The sequence below is a fragment of the Trichechus manatus genome, unplaced genomic scaffold (assembly GCF_000243295.1).
Source record: "Trichechus manatus latirostris isolate Lorelei unplaced genomic scaffold, TriManLat1.0 scaffold00818, whole genome shotgun sequence".
Taxonomy (NCBI): Eukaryota; Metazoa; Chordata; class Mammalia; order Sirenia; family Trichechidae; genus Trichechus; species Trichechus manatus.
Window position 1 is genome coordinate 6,144 of NW_004444754.1, and position 7,663 is coordinate 13,806.

At 50.3% G+C, this 7,663-nt stretch overlaps 1 pseudogene; it reads left to right on the forward strand.

Annotated features, from left to right (window-relative positions):
- The first annotated feature begins 644 nt into the window (after window positions 1–644).
- Window positions 645–6,278, forward strand: LOC105755973 (protein Shroom3 pseudogene; annotated as a pseudogene).
- Window positions 6,279–7,663: the final 1,385 nt, after the last annotated feature.

A 7,663-nucleotide genomic window follows, 5' to 3' on the forward strand; every position in this document is an offset into this window, starting at 1 on the left:
GATCATATCAATAGATGCATAAAAAGTATCTGACAAAAACCCAGTACTCGTTCATGATAAAAACTCTCAGCAAACTGGAAATAGAGGGGAACTTCCTCAACTTGGTAAAGAACGCCTACAAACAACCTACATCTAACATACTTAATGGTGAGGAAGTAGGTGTTTCTCCCCTGGATGGAGAACAACACAGGGATGTCCCCTCTCACCATTCCTATTCACCATACTGAAGTCCCAGCCAATACAATTAGACAAGAAAAGGAAAGAAATGGTAGGCAGATTGGGAAGGAAGAAATAAAACTCTTTGTTTGCAGATGACATGACTGTCTAGTTAGAACATTCCAAAGAACCAACAAAAAATTCCTAGAACTTACAGCAATTATAGCAAGGTTGTAGGTTACAAGGTTAATACACATAAATTAATTGCCTTCCTATATACCAGCAATGAACAATTGAAATTCAAAACAAAAAACACAACACTGGCCCCCGGCGGCCTGAATCAGTCCCTGTAGCTGTAGCCTAGGCAGGTACAGGGTGAGGCAGAGCTGCCCATTTTTAAGCACATGGTGAACCCTAGTGGGATGTCCCACACCACCTCCTCTAAGTGACGACCATAAGGTTTGAACTTGGGGGCTGCGGTGGCCCAGGGAGCTGCGATGCGACCCCTGTGCAGAGCAGGGTCTCACAGATACTGCCGTCTCTAACGCCTTCAGTCCAAAGCACCTCAGCTGTGACCGCCAGCACAGGAAAGCAACGTGGTTGGGAGGAGTTTAACTTCAGGTGAAACACAGGAGCAGTGAACTAGCAGGCCAACCTCCCTCTTGGCATTCAGCCAAATTTGGGGAGACTCAACCTCATGTCATCATGATGCAAAACCTCCAAGGGCACAACTGGTACTCCTTGGCGCCACAGCTACCATTCCAGCTCCCCTACAACCTCTCCAACTATGACCATGCTTATCTGAGGTGGAGCACTGGCAAGTGCAGTTCCTAGGGGAGCACAGAGAGCCTGAAGTCCAGTGCAGGATACCCACCCTGCTATCTTCTTTCCCTTGCCAAGTCAACCAGCAGCATTGACCAGCTCAGCCACGTCCATAACAAGGGAGACCTGGCTTACAGCTCCTTCTCCACCAGTTCTAGCACCCTAGAGGATCTACCTTCTGGCATCTCTGGTCAGGAATATACAGGTTCCATGGATACCACTTCTGCTCGAGGTGGCATCCTGAAAGGGATAAGGCAGGTAGGCAGATATTCACTATGTCAAGACAGTCTGTGATACCCTGATGGGAGTCTCAGCAGTGTATGAGGTAAACTCTTCAGCCCTTCTTCTTCAAGGTAGGGAGGCCCAAGCATTAGCTAGTCAGGGTTATGACAAATGGCATAATGTTCTTAGGGGCAAGTGAGTCCCACCCCCATCCTGGAAGCAGTAGTTCCTTGGATACTGCCACAGACAACCTGCCTCCTAAGGTGAACTTACCCCTGCCCCCAACTCACAGTGGTGGTTACACAGCCATCTGGTACTTCCAGCAGCCTAGCTCCTGGTCTAGCTTTGATCAGAAATGATTCTACTGGCCTCAGGAAAACTCACCAGGCTCCCTGAAGTCTCCATTCATAGAGGAACAGCTGCATACTGTACTGAAGAAAAGTTCAGAGAGCAGCTCCAGTGAAGCCCAAGCATAATTATACCCAGAAGGTACAACCAGGCCAACCTCTGCTCCCAGTTGGTGCCTGCCCTGTACCTTCCCTGAAGCCACACTTTGTCCAGGTGCCCCAGCCTTCTGTGAGCAGTAATAACACGTTCTACCCTGTACTGGCCAAGGAAAGTGGATATACAGCCCCTCAGAGAGCTTGTGACAAAATGGCTACCTTTGATGAGAATGGGAACCAAAATGGGTCTACCAGCCCCTAGAACATGACTCACTGTCCCTAGTGGAGAGGAAATCAGAAACTAACACCAAATTCGTTCCCTACAAAGTCTATTTCCCATGAGTTCCTGAAAATGAAGAAGATACCTCCTTGAGGAGACATCTCTGGGTTCCCCAAGGCAACGTCCCCCGTGCCAATGAAAGAAAGAGCACCAACAGAAATAAATAATATTCCAATCAATACAGTCATACAGCCACAAACTCCCTCAGGCTCAGGCCTGGCAAGCGTATAAAGATAAGAGATCTTCCATGGCCTCAGAGCCCTGGGAGGTTGATTTCCAGGAAGACCACAATGCCAAACTCTGGAGGAGGCAGGAGAGAGAAGGCCTAGGCCAGAGCCTATCAATCACCTTCGACAAGACGAGTAAGCCTTCTAATTTCTCCAGAACTTTCCCAGAATCTAAGGAGGCAAAGCAGCCAGGAGCTAGGAGGGGGGTCTCAGGAGGGCTTTCCAGATGGCAGGCCCACTCTGAGGACCCTGACCACAGAGCCATCTGGACAGGAAGTTTCCTCTCAAAGCCCAAACAAAAGCCCAAGGGGGAGAACCAGCACTTCAGTCTCTTTCTGCAGCTCAGACCCAGGGTATGAAGAACCTCCTCCCGACCCCACCAGCAGACATCCAGTCTGGGCAGGAAGAGGCTGAGCTCAGGAAGTGTCTCAGCTTTGCAAGGCTTTGAGTACCTGAAGTCCCACTGCTTGGTGCTGGAGAAGCTTTCTAAAATCCAGTAGTGAGAGCAAGGGAGTCGGAGACCCCCACGTGTGGGCTGTTCTAGTTATGGCCATACCTATAGGCCCAGCGGACTATCTCAACTTCCAGCACTTCTGGGAATGAATTCGAGGAGGCAAGAGCCACTATCTCCTTTTCTGAATCCACTGAACCTCTAGGCAATGAGGAGGAGCTCCTCCAAAACAGAGACAAAGCTGGAAGATGTTTCCTAGCAGCCATGTAGTCAGCAGCTGAAGACGGGTGCAGATGGCTACCGTGTTCCCCGACTCAAGGCAGGGCGCTCACTTTCACCACAGCCAGAGAACTTTCGGTTCTTCACCGAGGCCGAGAAGGAGGTCATTCGGAGGGATGAGGGGACTGGCACGCCCAGCATCAAGGACTCGTAGTCCCGCGTCCTAGGGACCACCTCCTTTCTAACTGGGGGCACTCATGGCGTCGAGGGCCTGGCAAGCCCGGCGCCCTTGGGCCCACACGGAGCTGCAAAGCCCCAGGACACCAGCGGCGGCCTCCGTCTCCAGTCACATGCACAGCGTGACACTGGCCCAGGGCGACCCGGCCCAGCCAGCGCGCCCAGCTACCCAGAGAGGGGCGCGCTGACGCCTGATCCCTGAGCGGAAGAAGCGCTCTTACCAGGAGCCCAAGAAGATGAACGTGGTGGGGGTCTCAGAGGTGGCCGATCCGGCACAGGGATCCGCAGAGGAAGGGGCTGCGTTTCCGGAGTGCACCGAGGCGAACCCGCGCAGGACCTTCTAGCGCAAAGGCGAGGCCTGCCAGACAGTCAGCCTGTCCAACTGGAGCTGAAGCAGTTCCGGCAGAGCGCCCTGACAACTACATTCAACGCAGGTCCGGTAAGTGGCCCCGCAGGCTGCGGCTTTCAGGAACTAGGCCGCTGCGAGACCGTGCCCAGAGCGCCTAGCTCCAGCCAGGTCCTGTGGCGCCCGAAGGACCGACCTCCCCTCAGCTCCTAACCTGAACCCGCTGCCTGAGCCCAGCAGGGAGGCCGCCCTCCTGCCGGCGGCGGGAGTGGGCGGGACCTGGGGGGAGGCCCGGTTGTCCCCCCCAGGATCGCTGCAGCTCCTTCACAGGCGGCGCCTCCCTCAAGGAACAGCGGGGCAGGGACCACCAGGCCTCAAGGGAGCCCGCAAGGCCAAGCTGCTCTGCGGAGGGCTGTGGGGCACCCAGATAGTGGACAGGAACCCTAGGGGCCCTCCTGGGAGTCCACAGCTGGGAGGGCGTCCTCCTGGGGGTCTGCAACTGGGAGGGCCAGAAAGTCCAAGTCGGCCGAGGACCTGATGGAACACTCATACATCCACAGGAGGTCCAGGTCATCTCTCACAACAGACAAGTTTCAGGATGTGCTTTCAGGATGGGCAAGAACAATGGCTTTGGTGTTGTGAAGGATCCACGCTCTTTGCCTGCTCCTGGATCTAGGTCACTCAGTTTGTTCAGAAAGAGGCTGTGAAGAGATGCCGTCGCTCATACACTATCCCGGCCCTGGTTGAGGAGGTGCAGGTTGTAAAGCAATTGATGGCCCCTCAGTTCTCAGTGAATGTCCTGGAACCCTGGACCATCTGAGGGAAGCCAGCAGAACACCTTGTCCCAGGCCACTGCCAGCAGGAATGCAGGGCCATCCCACAGACACCAGGGCTGTACCACTGACCCCACTCAGCTCAAATGTGCCTTCAACTGTTCCCTCCATCTACTGCTCACAGGCTGCTGCAGACCAGCATACTGGAAGGGATGGTGAGGCAGGGTGACAGCCTCTTCCATCCTCCACCCCTGCAGTGACCCTCACCCCCCAAGCAACATTTCCAGCCTGACCCAGCCGCTAAGTCCAAGAATGTGCCCTGAATCCAACAGCCCAGAGAATGAAGAGGGAATGGAGAAGAAGGCCTTGCTGCCTCAGAGGCTTCCTCCCCTGTAAGTGAAATGGGCCTATGTCTAAAGCCTTCCTGAGGAACCCTTGTCACCTGAGTTTGCAAACCAGAAGTGCTATAAAAAATAGCAGTTTTCCAAGTTCAAGCAGCACTTCTAACCTAGACACACCAAGCACTCCAGTGAGGGTCTCTCTCCCAATACCTGAGTCCGTTCTACAGGCCTCCTCATCACCTTGGGAGGATCATGAGGATGAAGTGTTTGTGAAGGACTGGCAACACAGTACCACTTCCAGCCCCACATTTGAATCTCTCCCCTTACTCCCCCCCACCTCCCCCCACCACACCTTCTCCACTGAGCCTGGAAACCCCAGTCAATACCTTGGATGACTTTTTTCTACCCCCTTCCCAAGATGCATCTGAGGCACAGTTGGACAGTGAGGTTTATGAGGATCCCCCACACCAGTTTAGCACATTTTCCAAGTTGTTGACAGAAAGGGAATGGCCAGTGTCTGGTGCAGCCCATTTGACACATAGATACTGGCTTCTAGGCCCCAAAATTCTATTAGGGCCTTAGAGACAAAGAAGGCCAACCCACCCTCCATCATGGGTACCGAGCCCCAACCTGCTGGGTCTTTTGGCAAGCAGCCAAGCCTAGGATGGCCACCTCCCATCCAGGCCCAAAGCCTCATCCACAATCCAGTCAGTGAAACTCAAGGTTTAGAAAAGAAAGTCCGTACTGCTCCTCAGAAGACCTAAGAAGATATCAGAACAGAGGTTCTTGCCAAGGAAATTGTCCACCAAGGCAAATCTCTGGAAAACAGTTTGGATCCAGACTCCAGAATGAAGATAACTATGGACATGATAGAAAGTTTGTTTCCCCCAGATATTAACTTGCTGAAGGAAGATAGCATAAAGAGGAAGGGCATGCACAGAGCTGTCAACTTCCCAGCATGCAAAGGCAAGAGGAGTGAAGAAAAGGAAACAGTGGGGAGGTCAACTGTCCTACTTAATACATTGTGTCAGCTCCCAAGGCTGAACTTCTGAACAAAATAAAAACTATGTAACAGGAGGTGACTGAGAAAGAGGAGCAGGTAGATGTCAACAAAAATAAGACTGAGCTCATTGAAAGCCTCACGCACAAGCTTGAGACCCTCTAGGAAGCAAAGGGGAGTCTGCTAATGGACATCAAGTTCAGTAACACCTTGGAGAAAAGATAGAAGCTTTGATCAGTGAGCTTTGTGAGCCCAATGAGTTTGGCAAGTAAAAGATGTTCACAGGGCACTTGGACAAGGTGGTAAACCTGCTACTCTACCTCTTAGGGTGCCTGGCCTATGTTGAGAACGTCCTTAGAAGCCTTGAGGAAGATGCCAGTAATAAAGAAATGACCTCTGTCAATGAGAAGAGGAAGATCCTGGCTGGGCAGCACAAGGATGCCTGAGAGCTCAAAGAGAACCTCAATCAAAGAGAACAGGTGGTGTTGGACATCCTGTCCAATTACCTTTTGGAGAAACAACTCCAGGATTATCAGCATTTTGTGAAAATAAAGACAACACTCCTCACTGAGCAGCAAAAGCTGGATGACAAGATCAAATTGGGCCAGGAGCAGGTCAAGTGTCTACTGGAGAGTCTTCCCCTGGATTTCATTCCCAAGGCAGAGGCCTTGGCTTTGCTCCTGAACCTTGCGAGTAAGATGGTTCCTGTTGGGGGATGTACATTCAGTAGTATTTTTCCAACATCAGCCTCTCCACTTTAGCCTTTCGTAAAATACTCAACCAAAAGATCACCTTTTCTCCTGCAGAGAAAGCAGCTGCTTTCCCATTGTGAGTTTCACTTCCCTCATCTCCATGACTGAATTGTACTAAAAAGATGTGGCAGCCCGCTTCCATAAAGATTGCAGTCTTGGAAACCCTATGTGGTAGTTCTACTCTGTCCTGTAGGATCGCTGTGAGTCAAAACTGGCTCAACAGCAGTGGGTTTTTTATGCACCCCTGGGGAGGAAGTTTTTCCTGCTGATGTTTACAAAACTAATCTTGTAGCTAGAGGGGAGGGAATGTTCTTTCTGTTACACATTGGGGTCACAGGATGGGTATGCTGTGTGCACTTGAACAAAGATACCTTCTTGGTAACAGGATGGCCAGGCCAACTCTAGGTGAACAAAAAACCCTTCCTCTTATTCCCTTTCCCTTTTCCCATGCACTCCAGCACATATGCCCCTCCAGTCGGAGGTATATATAAGCCTTGACTCCCTTTGTACATTCATCTTCTGCCTACGATGCGTCACGGGGCGTGCGTAGAGGAGGTTTCCTGTGCTAACCAACCCTGGGACGAAGGTCTGAAGACGATCAACCCCATAACGAATCTCACCCAATTCCTCTTTGTCCTAATCACTGTGTAAGTAAAAAGGCTTGTGAGCTCATCATTGGGAAGTGTCACTTATTTGCTGAGAGCTACAGCCCTGCATGAGCTCATTTATCATCTTGGCTGACTGCGTCTCTCAACAATATTTAATCTGACAAAAATGCTTCAGTAGAAACCACTATTTAAACTGTATGGGTTATTGGGGTTTTTCTTGATAAAAGAAAGCAAATTCTATCCAGGAAAAAGTCTATTATTTCCTTCTCTTCATGACTGATCCCCTGAGAGTTGCTGGGAACTTACTGCTTTCTACTATTACTTTTCAGTAGAAAGAAAAGTAACAAAACTGGTTGAAGGGTGTTTGAGTGATCGTTCAGTTTTAACAGGCAAAAGCAACAGAGATCAGTATGTTCCACTCTCAGAAATGTACCCACACTGTCCTTCCTTTCTTATGGGCGGAATATCCTGACAGCAGGGTACAAATACTCACTAATGAAAGGTTTGCAACATAAAGCCTTAAACACACACACACTATGAGAGAAATTGTAAAACCTTGAACATTGTTGTTACAAGTATTTTTAAAAATGAAGAAGATCGTTTAGTTTGTGTGCAAACCATTTATTTGATTGTATTTTGTGGTGGACATAGACAATTATGTTTGAGCTTTGTATTTTGTGAAAACTTTAATGAAATGAAGAATTCAAAAATAGTAAACACCCACACAAAACAACAACACAGTACCATTTTCATTAACACACACACACACACAGACACACACACACA